The 23889-nt window shown below is 46.2% G+C and overlaps 1 non-coding gene and 1 pseudogene across 1 annotated transcript; one reads left to right on the top strand and one right to left on the bottom strand.

Moving 5' to 3' along the window:
- The first annotated feature begins 625 nt into the window (after positions 1 to 625).
- Trnat-cgu (transfer RNA threonine (anticodon CGU)) lies at positions 626 to 700 on the top strand. Its single transcript has one exon. It is a non-coding gene; the product is annotated as a tRNA-Thr (tRNA).
- A 2343-nt stretch (positions 701 to 3043) lies between these two features.
- Positions 3044 to 4210, bottom strand: LOC144150066 (26S proteasome regulatory subunit 6A pseudogene; annotated as a pseudogene).
- Between the last annotated feature and the right edge of the window lie 19679 nt (positions 4211 to 23889).

Below are 23889 nucleotides of genomic sequence, written 5' to 3'. Positions count from 1 at the left end.
GGAGGGACACATACGGCTCGTAGATCTAAAAATTTCGATTTAAAAAGTTCTAGGGCGTTATCAGCAAAACGGTTTCTCTTCAAGGTGCTTTAAGTGATGCCCTTTCATTTGGGATAGAGACTATATACTCGACAAAAATCGGTTGTCTGTCCCTTTAACATAAATACCCGATAATGTGGAAGGCCAACAGCCCCGCCGATAGCGTATTGGTCATCGCACCAGACGCGTATTCTTGAGGTTGTGGGTGTTCGGATACATATATATATATATATAGTCGAAGAAGAAAAGGTTCCAATGGTTCAGAAGAAATAACAAAAAAGTAGAGTCCGACGCACGTCTCAAAAAACAACAGAAAGGTTTACTAACGCTTCAACTGCAGGACCAGTCTTCATCGGAATATGGGGGCCTCTGTTCTGGCAGTCTTGGTGCCATAGGGAGCTGAAGAGGGTTCAACGCTGGTCGACCACTCTCCACATGTCGTAGACGCTCGAGTCACGGCCCGAGGGTTAAAAAGAAGGTCCCCTTCACCCCGAGTAGTCCAGAGTGGCGCTGGCTACCACCCCCAAGCGGAGGAAACAAAAATACCTCAACATAAATACCACAGAAAGTGGAGGGGAAAATAGCCTCGCCGGTAGCGTAGTGGTCATCGCACCAGACGCGTATTCTGGAGGTCGTGGGTTCGGATCCCACCCGGCGGGAATTTTTTTCCACTTTCTTTCTGTCTTTCCAAATTTCTTATCTGTTTCAATGACCTAACACATCCTCCCCTTTGCTTTCCGAGGTTTTCTTGACTGCCAACCTTTATTTCTGTGTTATTTCTACGAGCCCCTCATTTCCTATTCTGATTCGCTACATGCATAGCGAGGGCCTCTGTTCTGGCAGTCTTGGTGCCATAGGGAGCTTAAGAGGGTTCAACGCTGGTTGACCACTCTCGACATGTCGTAGACACTCGAGTCACGGCGCGAGGATTAAAAAGAAGGTCCCCTTCACCCCGAGAAGTCAGAGTGGCGCTGGCTACCACCCCCAAGCACAGGAAAAAATTACATTGACATAAATGCCCCAGAAAGCGGGGAGGAAAATCGCCCCGCCGGTAGCGTAGTGGTTGTCGCACCAGGAGGTCGTGGGTTCGGATCCCACCTGGCGGGCATTTTTTCTCCGCTTTTTTTCTTGCTTTCCAAATTCTTTATCTGTTTAAATGACCTACCACAACGTCTCAGGTCGAAACGTTGGAAATAAAGTCTCCGAAGAGCGTACTTCTACTTTGTGCGTATTCCTGCAGCAACTAAGGACTCCACTTCACGACTATATATATATATATATATATATAGTTTGTTGGTGAAACTTTAAAAGATGCCGAGAAGTGAGCTCTTACCAGCGAGCTTTGCTTGCTACTCTGTGTTGGACGGGATGAAGCGTGAGGGGAGCGAGGGAGGAGAGAGGAGAGGGAGGCACTCGGCAGGGGCTGCGGCAGACTGTCGTCTTTCGGGGACTTTTGCAGCAAAGCAAGCAGGTACGTGGCCACTTTTTTTAACGGCAGACGTTCTTGGGCTTCTGCATGGTCAATATTTCGAACAGCTGAAGCGAAAAATAAACGCTGTGGTTGATCCCCTTGATGCTGACTAATTAACACGCACTCGCCCTTTCTCCCGACTGGCAGGGAGTGACTTTAACCGCGGAATCGGCCGCCGGAGCACGCCAGCAAAAATTCGCGCCTCGCAGTGTGAGCGCTTCTGCAGTTTAACAGAGGAGACGCCAAGACAACGTGAACAGCTGTGGGAGGAGTTATGAAGAAAAGTTCAACGGCGGGCGGAGCCGTAACCGTAGGAGTACGTTTTACGAGTACTATGGACAACTGCTTAGAAATTTCCGCAACTTCCTGGAACTGCTCTGTGTGTTCTTTCGAGCGCTGAGTCTATGTTTAATTAAGGCTAATGCATTATACGGCTGAAAAATCGAAAAATCTGGATTTTTCTTTATCGAATGGCTGAAAAAACTCCAGTCCCGCGCACCACCACGTCACAATAGCAACAAAAAAGCCTTGCTTCAATGCAATGTCGGAAGACGATATACAGTTGTCTGCCGTCCCTGCCACGTAACTCCTGCGCTCTGCGCACCTCACCTCACGCTCTTCCCCTCCTCTCACTCCTGTCGTGAGGAATGGGATAATAGTTGCCTCAATGCAATTCAATTTTTCCCCTTCAAACTGCTCGCGCTTCATCCGTTGGGACAGCAGGTGTCCTTTACTTTATCTTTTGTTTCTTGTCAAGCCTGGTAAAGTATCTGACGGAGCTCTCTCCTTTTCGTGGTCGCTTTTACCTCGCACAAGCAAGAGCCTTTCTGGGCCATTTTTAAGGCGTTTTTTTTTTGTTTTCACTTGCTATCGTAAAAACCAGCCCGACGCGTATTCTTGCGTAAAAGGACCTCGCTACTCCCGAGTATGCACACTAATGCACAGCTGAAACGCGAATATGACAATATGAACCATAACGCACAAATAGCGCGATTTCTCTCAATACGAGTCAAAATGACGAAAGCTTCAGTTATAAAAACCAAGTTGGGATATGCGGTTTTCTAAATATACCAATAGCGCGCCATAATTGCACCTCAACGAACAGTACTTTTCAATTCTGCGTTTTCTGGTTCATATTTGCATGTTCGCATTTCATTTGTCCATATACTTGATATGCCTGAGGTTTCTTTTGCATTAAATAATGCGTACATCCATGACGTAGGCCTGAAGTTTTAGTTCCAAGGATTCTGCCTACATATGCTGCTTTTTGCCGAATCGGTTGAACTTTTGCTTGTAATGCTGAATAGACAGACAGACAGACCGATATTTTTCCGTTTATAAGTAGTCAAGCACGACTATCGTCGTTAAAAGAACCCCAAGAAGACTACCACTCAGCAAATAAAATCGTTTATTTTTAACGGGAAAAGCATTCAGTTCACCCAAGCACATATATATAGTTAACGTCCTGCGCCTTCATGGCAGGGTCCGTGAAGCCCTCGTGGGTAACATTGCCGTCGTCACGCCACATGGCCATCACCCGGCCTCAACGCAGACTGACTTGCACTGCGTCCCATCAAATTCGTCGCTGCAACGCGCCAGATCCTGGAAGCCAGCCTCGGTGTTCTATTTCATCTTGCGTGAGTGGACCTGCATGATGCGGGTCGCGGCGTCTTTATCGGCATGCGGGAACTCCATCGTCCAGTCCTGTCGGCACCACCTCAGCAGGGCCGGGCGAGGACCTCCAGCCTGGTCTGTTGCCACCATCACTATGTCCGCCCTCGAGCTGAGCCTCTCCAGCAGGCTGAGCTGCTCGAGCATGGTGCGCTGCCTCTCCCTGTCGCCGGCCTTCTCCGAATCGAAGCGCTCGTTGCCGATGGAGTCGAGCCCGCTAGTGAATATTACGGCGGGCGCCCTCTCCTTGGCCAGGGCGAACGCGTCTCTCACCAGCTTGGCTCCTTCGCCGATGGACATCTGACCCAACATGGAGCCTAACATGACCCAACATGTTGACTTCGTCTGCGACGCGCAAGCCCGAGCCAAGAGGGTCTTACCGGTTTCAGGGGGCCAGTCAAGCCCTCCTCCCTCCAGTAGCGATATTCCCGTGTACGTGAGCGTGTCCTTGTGCGTCATGGGCAGCACTATAGCCACGGCCTCGACCAGCTCTTGAGTCTGCTTCTCGAGGTCCCCTATGACGCGGTACTGCTCCGAGGACCGCTCGTCTTCTTGGATGACCTCGACGCGGGAGTCGTACTTTTGCGGCAATGTCTGGAAGAACACGAAGGAGTCCTTGTCGAGGCCGGAACGCAGCTTATCGGCATGCACGACGCCGACGAAAGGCGAGGTGTAGGTCTGGCGTGTGGAAGAGTTGATCTCGGCGCCCTCACCCTTTCGCTTTGCTTCGATGTCTGCGCTGGCGCCGTTCTCTTCTCCGAGTTCCAGCGGGTCGACGTCGAGCAGCTCGACAATGCTTGACACCAGGTACGGCAGCACCTTGTTGGCCTTGATCTTGTCGCTGTTATCCCGGATCTTCTGCTTCCGCGCTTGGATCCCTAGCGGGATGCGCACAATATCGCTTTTAATGAACTTGACTTGGTCATGTGGCGCCTCCGTCTTGCAAATAACTTCCTCCCTGGACATCATCGACACGTCCTCTCCCAATGGTGCATCGGCGTTCCACACCAGTGCTGGAATGTCGGCCATGACGCCCACATGCCACGGGGCCCGGCTTCCCCCGAAGTGATATCGCTGCCAATGCTGTCACCGGAGCATGGCAACCAGGCTAACAAAAGACAAGGAAGACGACTAAAGACCGAAACAGCAGCGAGCCAAGGGAAGGCTGGATACGCTCTCCAAGCACGTGGTGAGCATGTCTACTTCTTTTTGCCTTTTACGTGTGCCGCTTCACGTTTTCTTGCGGCCATTGGCTCGTGGTGAGATGCGTACGTGCACATTGCGCCAGCGTGAAGTGTTTTTTTTTTCTTTCCTTCTGTGTACTACCTCTGTCCTGCTTTGTCCATTGTTTTCCTGCTACTCATGCACTTTGGCAAAATGGCGCAATAAAAACACGCTTCAGCGAGCCTGCATCACATGGCGTCCGAGCAATGAGAACGCGGGAAAAATGAACGGAATGAGCAAACTGATTGCATTCATCAAGGGAGGAGCGAAAGGAGAGGGGAAGAAGCGTGAAGGGTGTGAACGGAGCGAGGGGAGAGGTAGTTGGGGAGAGGGGCGTAATTCGACGACATTTGCCGCGAAGCAATCAGATATACGGTGATTTTTTATTCTGGGATTCAGCGCGCCGAAGCTACACCTGGGCTATGAGGCGTGCCGCAGTGGATGGCGCAGGATTACTTTACACCACCCGAGGATCTTTACCGTGCGCCAAAATCTCCACACAAGGGCGCTCGCGCTTTTCGCCTGCATCTGAAAACCACCCACCGTGGCCGTGATTGAACCCGCGTCCTTGGTCTTAGCAGCACAATGCCCTAGCCACTAAGACGTGTAATCATTTACTGCGATCAATTAAGTAACTACACAATTACATTCTGTAAAAAGGAACAGCTGATGTGTATCGGTTACTCTTCAGGTCGAGAAACGAGTAACAATGCGTTGACGCTTTTGCAGTAACGTGTACAGCGCCGCTTAAACAAAAATCGGGGTTTAGTTTCCTGTTTTCATATAATGTGAGGAATGTCTCAGGAGCTGCGATGCTGCTGCCGTCCAAGGAATGGTCCATCTGAGCGCCTGCAGAAACATCGTGTTGACTGACCCGCGGGTCAATTTCAGGTGTCGAAGAGTGCTTCCGGACTGAAAGCGAACCACTCCGGTTTTTGTGTAGTTTTTTTTTTTCTTCCTTTTTGATTGGCGGGAGGGGGGGGGGGGGGGGGGGGTTGTAGCACTCTATGTGCTAATCTCCGGGGTAAACTTCTTAACTGTCCTCCTCAGTATGCTTGTCTGCTTGAGTGTGGGTGAGCTGCTTCCGCCCCCTGTTGTATGTGCTGACACGCCATTTTATATTGCGAACTGAACCTTTAGGGTTCTTCCTGGGCCCGGTGCATACGACGGAAGGGTGTTATCGATGTAGTCTGTCACAAAACGTAATGGGCTTCCGGCAATGCGGGCACGAACGTTTAAAAATGCGCTTGTTAAAAGTGCAATAGGCTATTTACTCAAGCGTTTACTGGCTTACTCAAGCATTTCTACAATAACTTACACCTGCATTGATAGACGCTTGCTGAAAGATTTGAACTGGACAAATAAAACACTGAAGAATTCATACCCTTATTTCGAAATGCCAGATCTCTGGAAGACTCGACATTAAAGGAAAAATCTTTGTGGGAGCTTTGAGATTTTTGCCTACTTTCATGCACAAACTACAATGTTTGCGGGGAGACGATTACTGCATTAGCCAGCTTTTCTCGTTGTGCTTAGCAAAATAAGCTCGCGAGGCGTCAAGAAAATCCGGTGTAACTTGGTCATCTACACCGCAATTATGTGCTATCCGTAAATAACATTGCTACAATGAACCATATATATTTACTGACTTAAATATTTCGGCACCTACAATTCCCATGACACTATTTGGTAGTCACCTTAACCCCATTGTGAAATTTTGGAACCGCGTAATTAGATACCAGAACCAGAATCTTACCTTATTCTTCCTCCAATAAAAATACTTCCCTACCCAACTTACGTCCGGCCTAACTAGAATCTTCTATATTTACTTTTGCCATTTTCGACCCTCACCAAGCCCTACCAGACTGACAACCTCCGTGGTATATGAACATGGCCGTATAAGAGTAACCTCCTCTGTTTACCGCCACCGTGCAAGTGTTCTGCTGTTTAAAGCAGAACTTCCACCGCCCAGCTTCGCCTCTTTCGCGAAAACTTTCGCCTCGTGCCACCCGGAAATCAATGCAGACGACCAACCCACCATATTTCCCCCTCTAGTCCTCCAAACGCAGTCGTTTCTTCTCCGGGCATCCCGAGATAGGACTGAGCTGGGCAATGAAGTAGCGATATATTCTCCAAACAATCCCGTTTCAAGCAGGTCATTGAGGAATAATCGCCCACGTTATTATAACGTTGTTTCCCGCTGTCGTGTCATATAACCGGGATATAAAGTTACGTGGGAACGGTGAGGAAAGGGTGTGCAAATAAAATATTTTTTTTTTGTAACGGACATCTTAAACAGTCTGCGGATTGATAATTTTTACACTACATGCTATAGCTTTAAAAAAACTGTTCATCTTCGACTCTTGAAGAAATAAGGCATGCTCTTTGTAACTAGGCAGTTCAAATAAGATGAGCTAGCTGGGTTCAGGCATTGTACGTACTGATGTTTAGGTGTCCTCACGTGCCCCTCTTCCGTTTTGCACGCGCGAACCTCCTGAGATGGGAATAACCAGCACGCCACGCCATCGGTGCACTTCCAACTCCCTGATGGACCTGACCTCCACCTGCTCCTGCAGGAGAACGCGGGTCGTCCTGTCGTTATATTTATTAGACTTACTGGCGATGCGTTTCTCCAGATGTTTAACGCACGCATGAGCAAGACTGTTCGAATATGGCGCTGGTTATTGCTCTCACTGAAGAGAAAAATCAGCCTAGAAATTACAGAGGCGGCAAGGATTGAAGGCCCCAGAAACGTGGGGGAGACGAGAACAGACAGAAGTGCGGCAGACGAGAACAGACTACATGATGGCGCTGGCTGTTGCGCCTAGATTTTATTCAAACCACGCGAAAGGTATTCGGGAAATCCTTCCACCACCTCTTTTACTCTGCGACACTATCATCGAGGCTGTTGAATTTCAGCGGATTTGGCCGCCGCATTAGTTTGCGTGTAGATTCATTTGCATTCAATTGTAAATAAAGAGATGCAGGTAAGAAGAAATGGTGCATCTCTTGTTCTCCGTCCTTTATAGAGTCTCCCCCCCCTTATTACTACAATAGGAAGTTTTTTTTTAATGTTATTCCGCCTGGTCCAGTGCCTCGCGTCGCGATATCACTGGTACCGGTAGGTTTGGGTGGGGGGGAAAAGGGGGCGCATGCGCCATCTTGAACACAGAACTTAACACAGAACACAGACTTTGTCCCGTGTTTCCTCTATCCTCGCTTATTCTTACGCTAACTTTTCTCCCTAAGACATTTATGCTGAAAAAGTTGCGAGGACATGCAGTGCGACAGTAAAACTTCCGACCAAGCGAGTGAGAAAGGATTCTAGCAAACGAGCAAGCAAACGGGTGAGCGAAAACCATGGGCAAACGCAAGAAGACAAGCCACCAAGGTGTCGCCAATGGCATGTGTTCGAATACCTGCTGTCACAATGTCGTTGCCAAGAGATGTACGAGGGCAAGCAGCCATTCATGAGCCTGAAGAACTACGCTGAAATCCTTGGGGTCATACGGCGCGTTGCCGCCCGGACAGACTTCTTTCAATGCAGGGGATGACCTTACTAGTATATTACGAACTCAACAATTTAACTCTGATGAATGTAAATGTGACGACTCGGCGAAAATCTCCAGATTACAATGCTCTCTAGTTATTCTCATTGGCCTATAATCTCTATATGAAATCACATAGTCACATCGTCGACATTTTATGGCGCAGTAATAGTGCGATTTCAGCTTCCAATTCCTTGCGGCGAGGAACCTTGTCGCCGCACTGCCAACGCAGAAGTTTTATTTATGGAATCTACGCTGCAAATACCCGTGCGTGCATGGGCGCCAATTTTAAGATTCGTTTCCGCGTCGGGCGTTCGGGCTTAACGCACGGGCAATTCGCCGCGAGGCTTACTCTCGCTTCAAAGTTTCTCCCGGTAATGTCGCTTTCAACCTGCGTTTTGACGCCACTGCCCTCTGCTTTATCCGGTAAAAAAGGCGACGCTTTTTGCGGGGAGATACATTTTCACTATGGGCAAAACCGGGCCGGCCCTTGGGAAAGTGTATTTTCCTGAGATAAAGTATCGTCCTCGAGCAGGATGTCTGGAGAGTAGTCACGAGACGTATAGTTTTGGAAATCAACATAGCTACTTCTTTTTTGAGGATGTCCGACTGCCTTCATTTGAGTTATTTAAATGCCTGTGGGAAAACTAGATTGTGTTTAAAGAAACCTGGAACCATTGAGAACCTGTCTACTGCGATTACAACTAAGCTACCGTGGGGGCTGTGCTCCCCTCCACTTTCTTGGGTATTTATGTTAAGGTAATTGCCTGAGGGTGTTCTAAAGGTTGTGGGTTCGGGTCCCACCCGGTGAGCATGTTTCTTCCCTTCATTTCTATCTTTCAAACGTTTAAAAAAACTTTATCTGTTTCAAGAAGAATAAATGACCTACCCCCTTATATCCATTGCCTTCCTTCGCGTTCTTGACTGCCTTCCCTTATTTTTGTATTCATTCAACGAGCCCCTCATTTCCCATTCTGATCGCTACATGCACAGCGAGGGCTTCTGTTTTGGCAGTCTTGGTGACATACGTAGCATAACTAAGAGGGTTCAACGCTGGTCCACCGCTCTACACATGTCGTAGACGCTCGAGTCACAGCCCAGAGGTTAAAAAGAAGGTCCCCTTCACCCTGAGTAGTCTCAGTGGCGTTTGCTGCCACCCCTAAGCGCAGGAAACAATTACGTTAGCATGAATACCCAAGAAAGTGAAGGGGAGCACAGTGTTCACCGGTAGCGTAGTTAGAATCGCCTCAGAGCGGCATTCTGGAGGGTGTGGGTTTTAACCCCAACCGGCGAGCATGCTTTTCTCCGCTTTCTATTTTTCAAACGTTTCAAATAAACTTTATCTCTTTCTGGAAACCAATTTACATTCCTTCGCACTGCCTGCCTTGATTTCTGTAGACATTCAACGAGCCCGTCATTTCCCAATCTGATCTATATATATATATATATATATATATATATATATATATATATATATATATATATAACACAGAAAATAAGGGTTGGCAGTCGAGAAAACCTCGGAAAGCAAAGGGGAGGATGTGGTAGATCATTGAAACAGATTAAGAATTTGGAAAGAAAGAAAGAAAGTGAAGAAAAAATGCCCGCCAGGTGGGATCCGAACCCACGACCTCCAGAATACCGGTCTGGTGCGATTTTTTTTTTCTTCACTTTCTTTCTTTCTTTCCAAATTCTTAATCTGTTTCAATGATCTACCACATCCTCCCCTTTGCTTTCCGAGGTTTTCTCGACTGCCAACCCTTATTTTCTGTGTTATTTTCAACGAGCCCCTCATTTCCTATTCTGATTCGCTACATGCATAGCGAGGGCCTCGGTTCTGGCAGTCTTGTTGCCAAAGGGAGCTTAAGAGGGTTCAAAGCTGGTCGACCACTCTGGACATGTCGTAGACACTCGAGTCACGACCCGGGGGTTAAAAAGAAGGTCCCCTTCACCCCGATTAGTCCGAATGGCGCTGGCTACCACCCCCAAGCACAGGAAACAAACATACCTAACATAAACCCCAGAAAGTGAATGGGAAAATCGCCCCGCCGGTAGCGTAGTGGTTATCGCACCAGACCGGTATTCTGGAGGTCGTGGGTTCGGATCCCACCTGGCGGGCATTTTTTCTTCACTTTCTTTCTTTCTTTCCAAATTCTTAATCTGTTTCAATGATCTACCACATCCTCCCCTTTGCTTTCCGAGGTTTTCTCGACTGCCAACCCTTATTTTCTGTGTTATTTTCAACGAGCCCCTCATTTCCTATATATATATATATATATATATATAGGGAGCAGTAGAACTTTGAAGATGGTAGAGAACACAAGAGAAGAAAAACGTCGAACAAGGTAAAAGTACGATTGTGGCCTACGTTTCAGCAAAGAGAACTTGCTTTCCTCAGGGCGCTGAGAACTTGCCCTGAGGAAAGCAAGTTCTCTTTGCTGAAACGTAGGCCACAATCGTGCTTTTACCTTGTTCGAAGTTTTTCTTCTTTTGTATATATATATATATAGATAGATAGATATGACAGAAATAAGGGCTGGCAGTCAAGAACACTTTTCTTTCTTTCCAAATTCTTTATCTGTTTCAATAACCTACCACATCCTCCCCTTTGCTTTCCGAGGTTTTATTGTCTGCCAACCCTTATTTCTGCCTTATTTTCAACGAGCCCCTCATTTCCCATTCTGATTCGCTACATGCATAGCGAGGACCTCTGTTCTGGCAGTCTTGGTGCCATAGGAAGCTTAAGAGGGTTCAACGCTTGTCGACCACTCTTGGCATGTCGTAGACACTCGAGTCACGGCCCGAGGGTTACAAAGAAGGTCCCTTTCACCCCGAGTAGTCCGAGTGGCGCTGGATACCACCCCCAAGCACAGGAAACAAAAATACCTTAACATAAACACCCCAAAAAGTGGATGGGAAAATCGCCCCACCGGTAGCGTAGTGTTTATCGCACCAGACCGGTGTTCTGGAGATCGTGGGTTCGGATCCCACCTGGCGGGCATTTTTTCTCCACTTTCTTTTTTTCTTTCCAAATTCTTTACCTGGTTCAATAACCTACCACAGCCTCCCCTTTGCTTTCCGAGGTTTTCTTGACTGCCAACCATTATTTCTGTCTTATTTTCAACGAGCCCCTCATTTCCCATTCTGATTCGCTATATATATATATATATATATATATATATATATATATATATATATATATATATATATATATAACCGAACCAAAAACCGGAACTGAACCGGTATTTTTGCCGGGACTGAACCCGAACCGTTATTTTTTGAGCACGCTGAACCCGAACCCGAACTCAACCGAAAAATCAAATAACAGTTACCGGTTCATGCCGAAACGGTTCGACACTCCGTTGTTGATATTGCACAGTCAATGCAATTCAGGCATTTTTCTTTCACGTACCATCAACTTCGTACCCGCTCGCGCACTTCCCCTCCAGACAATTGAACACTATCGCGCTCTATGTAACAACAGGGGAAATGAATGAGCACCAATGTAGCAATGGTCTGTCGCTGCAGGAAGCGCGAGCGTAGTGCTAGTTGACCAAAGGAAATGGCATTCTCGGCAGCTTGCAGCTGATACAAAACGACTTTGCCCTTCCCTAGCTGCGACTTTATTGGAGATATCAGGCTGCGGGAGTGCTCAACTGTGCAACAGCGAAAGCCCACACCCGATGTCTGCAAACGGTTTGCGAGTCATAATTTGTTTAAAAGGTCCGACACCTGCAAATTGTTAATACTTGACAAGTGTGACCGCAGGAGCTGCTCAGGGGCTAAGCCGTTTGCTGCTGACCACAAGTGGCCTCGATCTCCCTTCCCCACGACCGTTTTTCTGAAGTAGATGGAAATGGAGAACGCCCGTGTATCGAGATTTTGATCCACGTTTAATATCACCAGCTGGTTAAAATAAGTCTGCCGGCCTGCAACATAAGCAGCGCCTCGGAGCAGAGATATAGCACGGGGCATCAAATGCGCCAGCTTTTTTTTAATGTGTTTACACAGAAAGCAACAAAAAAGAAAAGGCGAATCACGTTGTTTTAAAATATTACGCAAAAAGTAAGTAAAACATAATAAGTCAAAAAAGCACCAAAACGTGGATATTGCTCCATAATTTTCTTTTATCTGCCTATCACAACCAAACGTGTCATCAATGCGAAGGAAGTGAGTTCCGTGGTCAGTTTTTGAGGACAGTAGAGTGGACAAGTTACGTTTTTTACAGATACAAATAACAACAGATATGTCAGGGAAAACTGTTAAGGTGTGAACTTAATCCCTTGGCGAAAAACTGCAGCCCTCGACCTTGTCTTGGAAGCAAAAACGGTAATAAAGCAGATGACACGTGCAGGAAGGCAGGCCTGTACCTCACACTGTCCCATTCGCCAAGCGATCATCTTTTCTGCTTGTTCTGCAGTTTTGCCGCTTTCAGATCTGCTTTTTTTCGAAGGTACACTTGTACTGACTGCCCAACTCGCTACATTACTTCTACTGCTACTCGTTCCGGAGGGGAGTACGCTGTGGACGGATTAAAGAGCGCCCACCCAAAAAAGTCCCATCTCATGCTCCGCGCGTCGAATTTCCCTTTCATTTGTAACAGCATAATCTGTTACAAAATTCCGCAACGTAGCACACGAAACGATGGCCGGGGGTCTGGCGGTACGATTACATATTGATTGTAATGCACACATCCGGTATAGCTATCGCAAAAGGAATTGCAGTGGTCAGAGAATTAATGCAGTGACTGAGCGTTAACTAAAGCTTACTTTTAACAAAAGTGTGGCTAACACATTCGATAAGGTGACAGCTAACAAATTATTCAGGGTGACCAAATAATCTAATCATTGGTAGTATTTATGTGCCCCTTGTAGGATTTTTCGGTTTTCTTACAAATATAAAAAATGTGCGCCATTGGTATTGAGCGCTGGTATTTGAACCCGCCAGTACCCAGGCAGGCCTAAATTTAAGGATTCAAGGTTAGCGTGATGGGCGATTCCACAGCGACGATTGCGATTTCAATAAAAAAGGAAAGGGCAGAAAATATATCCCACCGTCATATCTCTTGGCGGTGCCTTTATGAATAGTCGCTAGGACAACATAAAGTCTGGGCGAGAAAGTAGGTGGTAAATCGACGCCACTTCATCTGTTTTTCTGATATCTCGTAATTGTTTAAAGCTAGCTTTGCAATTGCACCACTGCCCTTGGGGAACAGCAGCATTTTGAATTTTTGTTTGTATTTTGATTTGGCTGTCGTTTTAAACTGAAATTTTTTTTTCTAATTTCAGTGATAATTCAACCCTTCGAACCAGTTCGCGAACTGGTATTTTTTCGGTTTGACACACTGATATATATATATACAGAAAGATAGGTCAGCAGTCTACAACGCCAAAGGGGGCATAGGGGTGTGGTTAGGCTCTTGTCTTTTTCACTACAGTTAATTAGGTAAACATTTTTTTTAATTATACAAAATAAAGAAAGAAAGAAAAACACGCGCCCAGAGTGGGGACCGAACCCACGCCTTTCGATTACATGTTTACTTAACTAACCGTAGTGATAAAGAAAAGAGCTAACCACACCCCTATACACCCCTATGCCTCCTTTGGCGTTGTAGACTGCTTACCTATCTTTCTGTGTATATATATATGTATATATATATATATATATATATATATATATATATATATATATATATATATATATATATATATAAGGGAATAAAAACTTCGAACAAGGTAAAAGCACGATTGTGGCCTACGTTTCAGCAAAGAGAACTTGCTTTCCTCAGGGCCCTGAGGAAAGCAAGTTCTCTTTGCTGAAACGTAGGCCACAATCGTGCTTTTACCTTGTTCGAAGTTTTTATTCCCTTGTGTTCTCTACCATCTTCAAAGTTCTACTACTCCCTATATATATATATATATATATATATATATATATATATATATATATATATATATATATATATTTCTAAATTTTGGTTGGCCCGCTATGTTTACAATGCATTTTTAAGCCGCTTAATTCAAACTACTACACTGCGTAAATTAGGTTAATTGGTTCGTTTTGCTTGTCGTTGCCGGAAACTATATGCTGCATTTGCCGATTGTGGCTGCATATTTGTGTCCTTATATCAGAAAACCTGGCCCGAAATTCTCGCAGTGCATGCCCTTCCCTTGCATGCCCTTGCTGGCATCGAAAACTTCGTTTTGAACTCTCACGCAAAGACGAAGCACTCATTCATTTGTGATTCTCTTTAATGTGTGAATAGTACTGCAGTATTGTGCGTGAATGTTGTATTATTAAATATATGTCATTTTTTTATTGCAACACAGGTTGGTATGCGGCCCAAAGTCCCATTTGTGAGAACTTCTGATAATTCGAACTAGGGATTATTCAAACAAAATCCTGGGGTCCCTTGGAGTTGCAATTATCGCAATTCTACTGTATAATATATGCTTCAATGAGCGCATGTGTAGTAATGATTCATAATGTAGTTTTCTGCACCTTAAATCGCCCAGTGCACAGTTCACGAAAATTCCGGCAATAAGTTTTTTATAATGCTTTCTAATTTCTGATGCAGCGTTAAAACTCAGTCGTTTACCTTTACTGTATAAAAGAGATCAAGTCCCAGAATATAGGTAATCATGCACTCTTCCAAATCCGCCAGTAAACGTCGCCAGAAAGGTAAGATATAAAATAAGTATGGGGGCAAATCAAAGCAACTTCGCCCGCCTGCATTTGAGCTGTTCTTTGGATTCCACCATGGAAACGGCGCTTAAAGACGCGCTGGCGGCCACGATGCGGCAATCGCATGGTATTAGACTCCGTCTGCAGGCCAACAGCCTCCACTACAGCGCCCCGCATACGCCTTCGGGTTGCAGTACCCGGCAGCGCTAATGGCAGTGCGGTGCCCACTCGGATGAAGCGTCCGTGTATTAAAATGTTTTGTATATATTTATCACCAAGGGAAAAAAAACTCATGAAAAACTTCGGTTGCTTCACTGTATCCAAGAAATGCTACGGAATAGACATTACCATTTTAAGACTCGAATATTCAAAAAGTATCGTAAAAAAGAGGGGTCCGTGTTCAACTGGTTCGCACCTTCTCTTCCCGAAATAGGCCCGCTTGAGTCATCGGCGGGTTGAAAGAACCGGACCCACGAACCATGTATCTGACCTCGATCCTTGACCGCGTTCGTTCTTCTATGACGCGCCGAGGCACTTCTGACGTCACATCGGCATTTAAATTTAGTAGCGGCCATTCCGGTTCACCGCCCCCCCCCCCCCCTTCCCGTGTGACTTGCGCACGCCCGGGCATCGAGTAAACCCAGTTCACCACGTGTGCACGGTGAGGCACGTCGTCGCTTGAGCCCATGCGTTGCTAGTTATACGCTTCGCCGATGTTCCATAATAACATATGATGGCGCAGATCAAGTCGATCATACCCGCCGCGGTGGCTCAGTGGCTAAGGCGTTGTGCTGCCGAGCACGAGGTCGCGTATTCGATTCCCTGCCGCGGCGGCCGCTTTTTTGATGGAGGTGAAAAGCAGAAACGCCCGTGTGTACGAAATTTCGGCGCACGTTAAAGATCCCCAGGTGGTAAAAATGAATTCGGAGCCCTTCACTACGGCGCACTTCAACGCCTGCGTTGCGTCTGCGCGTGAAATCCCGCAATCAATCAATCAAATTTATCATGTATACTGCCATGATGATGACAAGTATTTTTCAAATATCCTTGCAGCGCCGACGTACTTTTATTTTATTATTTATTTTTATTTTGTTTCCAGGTACTGTTGGCCGATTGGGCCGTTATAGGGGTGGGGTAAAAATCTGACTAAACAACCGTCATGTCAAGCATAAAGAAGAAATGTATAGCCGATACAAAAAAAGAATACATCACTACACTACATTCTATAACGTACATGCTACATCACATACATCACGAAATGCACTTCACAATACTACATCCTACGACGTACATGAGACAAGTTACAGCATGTATATTCAAATTTACAATAGAACACACGCACAAAAAAACAATCATGCGTTCACGAAGATTCACTCAGAAAATATGTTGTAACATTGTTTTCAAAATCTTCTGCAGTATGAGAATCACGTATAGCATCCGGTAATACACTCGAATATTTTATTGCTGTAGGGAAAAGAGTATGCATAAGTGTTCACACGACATTAAGGAACTCGATATTTTCTTGGGTGGTCACTCCGTAGGCTCCGGACTTCACGGGAAATTGGGCACTGCTCAGTTCGCGTACTGCTTACTACTTAGTTCAGTTCTCGGGCTGTCTAGTCGTCTAGTCAAGAGAAGCCTTGACCCAAACGAAATGAGTAGCTTCTGTCGCGCGCTTGCGTGTGTGTCAGGCACAAAATTTCTTTTCACCGCTTAAATAACTCATACCCGCCTCCAGTCTGTGCCTCGCTTAAACGAACCATAAAGACAAAATGCAGCCTTGTGATTATTTGAAAAAAAAAAACTAGTCCCCATTCCAGCTCTGAAAGACGCTATTTTCACTAAAATACGGTATGAAACAGTGAAAAAACTTTCAAACCTCGTGGTATACAATGACGCAACAGGGGAAATACTAGCACCGAGACTTGTTATCAACCAGTGTGTTAACCTCAATTTAGCATTCAAGTGGTATGATTAAACGTAATTAGAGCATCACAACCATCTCGCAGTCCTGTTTCTTGGGCTGGACTTATTCGGCTGCCGCCTTTTACCGAAACGAGTGCCTGTGACTTCCTAAGGGCTGGGTGAGAAAGTGGCTTGTGAATCACCACTAGCTCACCTGTTTTCTTTAATGCCTATACATTGTTTGTTCAAGTTTTGCTATTAAAATTGGCGCCAGTGTTATTGGGAGAAGCCACTAATTAACCAAACTTGCATTGCGTCTTCATGGTCTCTTTAAGCCGTACTTCTGATGTAAAAAATGTAGCCACGTAAGCATTCGCACGTTTACTGAACTGTGGGAGTCATGCCATCGGTCTGTACGCATATACTCTATCACAAATTGTACAATCTGATGCGTGGCTAACTCACCGAAAAAATTCGTCCATAGGGGTGAGCCCCTCCCTAAGCATCGTCAAAATAATTATGGCCACCACAATCCTCCCCCTATTCTGAGGAATGACCTTGTTCCTTCACAAGAGACCGTGCGCCAAGACATCGCAGTGCTAACAGAGAAGATCAAACCACTCTCCAACAGCGCGGTATGTCACGTGGCTGCAGGTGACTCATCCGTGCGTACGTTGTCGGGCAATGTGGCGACGGTGGCGGTGACGTAGCGGGGAGCTTTTTATTGCGTGAGCAATACACAGGCCATATCGGCAAAATGTTTCGCCCTTGATCCGTCTCAGTAGCTCCTGCCACCGGTTCTCGGCTAGGGCACGCTGCCAGAACTGCAGCCTGTCACGGGCGAAGCCAGTGATCAAACGACTGAATGTTTACCTTCTTTGTATTGCTATTTTCATCGTTTTTTTATTCTTTCACCGCAGCGTTGGATTGGCCTAAAATGCAAAATAAACGTGTTCAACAACAACAACCACAGTGGCAGAGCAGAGAAGGAGGAAAGCACGTGGATGCGCTGGCGCTGTCTTCGCATTGCTGCTAACGTTCAAGTCGCAAGTGCGGCTGGCCACCTGCCTCTGCCGGTGCGCCCGCAGCACGCCGTATCGACGGGTTTCGTAACTTCATTTGCCTCTTCTACGCCTTGTCAAATGAGTTTTCAAAGAGTACAGGGCTGCAAAAAAAGGAAGGAATGGGAATGACGGTGACGAAATTTCGATATAGTGGCGGACAACAAACGGAGCGACGGGTAAATGCCGCTGCTAAAGCCAGCAAACGTGACCACTGAAACGGCTAGAGCGACAAGCGCGGTTCACGCGGTGTCCGAGGGGCGTGCGAAAAACGCCGTGTTGTGGAGTTCCGAAGCCCAAAATGCTCAAAACAATCCGGAGGGCATGTAGATGACGCCCACGACAGATCGATGTTCAATATTTTTAACTTACTGGTAGATGAGGCGTGCTAGATTTAAGTACCGAAAAACAGAGGGTAACGGGCGCGGCACAGGGGTAGCATAGAAACGGTAAATGGTGAGTGCTTTTTAACCCGAAAGTGTTCTATTCCCAGATAAACAAACATTTGAGTGACGTAATATCCGTCACGGAAGTGACGCCAGTACAACGCGAAGCAAGCGGCCTGTAAAGGGTGCACCCCTTCACACAGGGTATTCTTGCGGGGAAGCAACCTTTAGAACCAACGAGTACGTTATACTCAGGGTTGTTCGTTTTCGGGTTTTATATTTTATCAAGAAAGTGTTTTATGCCGGGATACAGGAAGATTTCGCTGACGTCATATTCGCCCCGGAAATGACATCAGTACACCTTTGCCGAAGCGACCCGCCAACAAGACGTCGCTCGCCAAACACACCCACAAGACAGCCGCCGACCCGCAAGTCATGCTGAGCTGCAGATTTCGCAGCACATTTCGCTTTCGTGCTTTACCGATCCCTGTGACAGAGGAATCAACCACAATTTTTTTATCCACTTTGGCACTTCGTTTTAGTTCTCTACGCATGCATCAATCCCTTGGGAGAGGCGGGGTCGTTGACCCTCTCCTTTTCGTGGGAGACGGCGAAATCTTGTCAAACGAAGTGAGGACCAGCTGAGTGCCACCTCCGGACGAACCTCCCTCACATGAGAAACAAAGCTCGGTACCGTTGTAGGAGCCCTTGCTTACATTCGTCTCCTTTGCCATCCATCACTACGTCCTTCCTGAACCGTTTCCATGGCAAACCGCTCCCCCCCCCCCCCTTCCTTCCAAGTCCCTTATCCTCCGCATAGCGTAAGCCGTTGCGATGACCACGAATAAGCGTTTGTTAAGACAACAATACGACACTTTTGTCGGTTGCAAGTGTAGATGGGTAAGGGGACATTCCGCTTTCAAGGGACCCACCCTATCAACAAGCAGAACATAAGCCCTTGCCCAATGCGGAGGAGCGACTGGCAATGCGAGAGTCATCGGTGAGAGACGCGTTCGCCCCGGCCAAGCAGAAAGCGCCCGCTGTAATATTCACTGGCGGGCTCAATGCCATCGGTAACGAGCCCTTCGACGCGGAGAAGGCCGGTGACATGGAGGTGCAGCGCATCATGCTCGAGCTGCTCAGCCTGCTGGACGGGCTCAGCTCGAGTACGGATATCAGTGATGGTGGCAACAGACCAGGCTGGAGGTCCTCGCCCGGCCCTGCTGACGGGGCGCGGACTGCGCAGGACGATGGAGTTCCCGCATGCCGATAAAGACGCCGCGACCCGCATCCCGCAGGACCCTCACGGAAAATGAAATACAAGAATGCTGGCTTCCAGGATCTGGCGCGTTGCAGCGACGACTTCGAAGGGACGCAGTGCGAGGCAGTCTGCGTCGAGGCCGGAACGATAGCCATGCGCGGTAACTGCGGCAGGGTTACCCACGAGCGCGTCACGGACTCCGCCGTGGAGGTACAGGATATATATATATATATATATATATATATATATATATATATATATATTGTCACGATGCCAAAGACGACGCAGTGGTCTTGAAGGAAAACAAGTTTATTGGAGCGAACTTGTGCTCCCCTAACAACTCAAAGAATACACAGGCGGCGAAGCAGCAGTCAGCAAAGTGACGTATACGCAAGCGAGCGTCGGCGATCGAATGTCCCGGCGTCTGCTCTGCAGGCTTTTTATCTTTCGGCGTGCGTGGTTCTCAAACCGTCGATTCACATCTAGAACATTGTAGATCCAAGAAGATTATTCTGGGCTGTTCACGTTAGATCGGAATTATCTCCCTATCAGAATAGATAACACATGCGGCACAGAAAGAAAGAATGGAACACGCGCTTCCCTTGGCACAGAGATAACACAGACGACCGGCGCAGCCGGGCGGTAAAAGCGAAACACAAATAAACACAATGCATGGTTCGCGGCAATATATATATATATATATATAAATATATATATATATATATATATATATATATATATATATATATATATATATATATATATATATATATATATATATACATATATACAGGTTGCAGTCGTCATTGCCGGTGCTATTCGGCTGTTTCCGAAATATTTAATAGTGCCGAATGACGTGTGTTTGTCATGTTTCGTTGATACAGTGATAAATAAGCGAAAATATCAGTCGAAAAAAAAATCCGCCGTTTTTTCCGGGAGCGGGAGTCGAACCCACATCTCCGCATAACGCGTGCGGTGCACTGACCAATTATGCTATCCCGCAGCGGCTTCTCTCTCGACTTTGCAGCGGGGCTTTATATTTGCAAGTTTATATATATATATATATATATATATATATATATATATATATATATATATATATATATATATATATATATATATATATATATATATAAGAAAACTTCGAACAAGGTAGAAACCACGATTGTTGCCAACGTTACAGCAAAGAGACTTGCCTTCGTCAGGGCAACCTCTCGCCTGGCTGGCACACTTTTTATAGGGGTAGGTCCCCAGGTGAGAGGAGAGAAGGAAGTGGAATTAAGAAAACGGGATGGTTTGGGAGTATTTCGGGGGAGATATTGAGCGGGAAAGAAGGTTGTATAGTTTGAGCCGCGAAGTAGGTCAGAGGGAAGTCAGCCGGGGGTTGATATTCCGGGAAATTCGTTTAGAGAAAGGATGAGAGGGTGTTTGCTGCCCCGCCGCGCGGCATACAGAAAGGTTCTCAGAAACGCCGGAAGCAGAACAGGTGGTGAAATGAGTCCTTATGAGAAACTATCTGCAAGCCTCAGGTCAAAAGAAAAGGTACAGAAGGGGGGGGGGGAATAACTAGGTCAACGAAAAAGAAAAACAGGGAGGAAAACCACTTAAACCCACACACAAAAGAAAAAGGAATAACCCCACAACTGAAATGGCACATGTCGCCAACAGCAACATTCCCGGAACAGGCTTGTCCTGAAACTCAAAAACGAAAAGGTAAAGTTAGAGTGACGTACGGGGCACAAGACAAAGAGGAGCAAAAAAGAAAGAAATAAAATGGAATTCCACAGGAAAGGTTGGAGGGATGCGGGCGCGTACTAAACTGGAAGCTAAGGAATGAAAACAAAAGGAATTAGGTGACCAAGTAAGGAGCAGAGGGAGGGGTCATAGTCTTTGGATAAGGTATATGCAAGACAATGCCTAATGCTGTACTCCCTTTGAATATCGCAAGCATTCCAAGCTGCCCCTAGACGCATTAATTCCAGCAGGTTCCATGGAGTTGAATATGTGAATTAAATCAGATTCTCGGTATTTTCTGTCCCTAGGAGACTTAAAGTTGGACTGAGGTATATACAACTCAAGGTCATCAAAATTGGGGCCTGGTTGGTTGAAATGCCGCGCTACAGCTATGAAGGATTTGCTAAGAGTATCTGCCCGGTGACCGTTAAGACGTAGGCTCATAGGTTGACTCGTTTCGCCTATATGCTGTTTGTGGCACATTGAGCATTCCAACATATACACAATGTTGGATGAAGTGCACGTAAAACTTGAATTAATCTTGTGGACATAATTACTGGCTGTGCTTTTTACAATCGAGTCTGTCTGCAGGTGCCTGCAAGTCTTGCATCTTGGGCGGGAATAGCTGGCTATGACTGGTTCCTTTGAAGGCCCTGTTTTAGCATGCACTGAAATATCTTTTAGATTCCTGTTTCTCCAGTAGGTAACCCTTGGGGCTTCCGGGAAAGTCTTTCTAAGTCGGTCGTTACTGGCTAAAATGGGGTAGTACTTGCGCAGTATATTGTTTACGTTTGAGAGGGCGTTTGAAAATTTAGTTATTAGGGCAGGCGGCCTGGCGCTTTCGTTTTGTCGCTGTTTGTTGAGCACGTCATCCCTTTTGAGATTAGATGCACGTTGGTACGCCTGATCGAGCGAGCTTTTGGGGTGGTTCCTGTTAATAAGGGTGGACTTGAGTTCATCTAGGTGCTCTACGTAGTCACTGTCGTCACTGCATACTCTTCTAAGCCTGGTGGGTTGTCCTACAATGATCCCTTGCTTGCAGTGTCTCGGGTGATGGCTTTTATAGTAGGTACTGCTGCCTGTCAGTTGGTTTTCTAAAAAGCGTGGTTTTAAGTTTACCGTTGTCTAAAATGACGGTATTATCTAGGAAGTTCACTTCTTTGTCAGAATACTGGCAGGAGAATTTAATAGTCGGATGCGAAGAATTGAGATGAGATATAAACGTTTCTAGAGTCGCGCGACCGTGTTCCCAAATCATGAAGATGTCTATGTAGCGGAGGTAAACCTGAGGTTTATGCGGAAAAGGGCTTAATGGAGTGGCTTCAAGTTGCCCCATGAAAATATTGGCATAAGTCGGCGCGAACGGAGTACCCATGCTGATTCAAAAAACTTTCAAAAAGTAAGACGAGTCAAATTCAAAATAATTGAGAGTTAAAACTAGTTTTAACAAAGTTATGTACACTTCTCAATATATATATATATATATATATATATATATATATATATATATATATATATATATCATATGTATTTCATCTTATTTGTGTCTTTATTCAACGAGCCTCTCATTCCCCATTCTGGTTCGCTATATGCATAGCGAGGGCCTCTGTTTTGGCAGTCTTGGTGCCATAGGGAGCTTAAGAGGATTCAACGCTGGTCGACCACTCTCGACATGTCGTAGACACTCGAGTCACGGCCCGGGGGTAAAAAGAAGGTCCCCTTCACCCCAAGCAGTCGAAAGTGGCGCTGGCTACCACCCCCAAGTGCAGGAAACAAAAATACCTTAACATAAATACCCCAGAAAGTGGAGGGGAAAATCCCTCCACCGGTAGCGTAGTGGTTATCGCACCAGACCGGTATTCTGGAGGTCGTGGGTTCGGATCCCACCTGGCGGGCATTTTTTCTCCACTTTCTTTCTTTCTTTCTTTCCAAATTCTTTATCTGGTTCAATGACCTACCACATCCTCCTCTTTGCTTTCCGAGGTTTTCTTTACTGCCAACTCTTATTTCTGTCTTATATATATATATATATATATATATATATATATATATATATATATATATATATATATATATATATATCCTTGAGTGGACTCAAAGCTTTTTTCTTATTAATTAAACGATTTATTCCGTGAGTGGCTGTCATCTTGTGCAAGTTTTTTAGCGGCACACGTTGTTGCGGTATTGGTCCACATTACGTACAGCTGAAGCGAGAAAAAAACGGCGTGGTGTGGACCCTGGATGCTGATTAACTGACATGCCCTCGCCCTTTCTCCCTGATGGCAGGCCAAGCCCTTAATCCCTCAATGGGCCGCAAAAATTAGCGCCTCCTCGCATGAGCACACGTGCAGTTCGACAGAGAACAAGTCAAGGTCACGCGAGGAGAGGGACGGAGTTTTCAGTATAAAGTTGAACGGCGCGCGGACGCGTAACCGCAGGCGTACCTTTGACGTATACAAAATACAAATGCCTAACAATTTGCCGCAATTTCGAGGCCCTTTTCCGTGTTTTAGGCACTAAAACAATCTTTACTAAAGGCGAATGCATCATACGTCTCTTGATTCGAGAAACCCGGCGTTTTCCATGCCGAATCCCTCGAAACATTCTCGAATTGCTCGAAACATTCGCGTAAAAGAACAAAAAATTCCTAGGGTCTCTTAAGCCTTCTTGCATGCTTTGAAAGCGAAAGCCTGGACATACTTGTTAACAACTTTTTTAAAGCTACATCGTATTTGCGCCTCTTTCTTCGCTTTAGTTTTCCCGCCTTACGGCGATAGACAGAGAGAGAGAGAGAGAGAGAGAGAGAGAGAGAGAGAGAGAGAGAGAAATAAACTTTTATTGATTGATTGATAGTAGGGTTTAACGCGCCGACGCAACGTAGGCGATAAGGCGCGCCGTAGTGGAG

Source organism: Haemaphysalis longicornis, unplaced genomic scaffold (assembly GCF_048455015.1).
Source record: "Haemaphysalis longicornis isolate Haplotype H1 unplaced genomic scaffold, Haemaphysalis longicornis Haplotype H1 scaffold_1, whole genome shotgun sequence".
NCBI classification, from domain to species: Eukaryota; Metazoa; Arthropoda; class Arachnida; order Ixodida; family Ixodidae; genus Haemaphysalis; species Haemaphysalis longicornis.
Note: the sequence above shows the minus strand (reverse complement) of the source record. Positions and strands in the feature narration are given on the sequence as shown.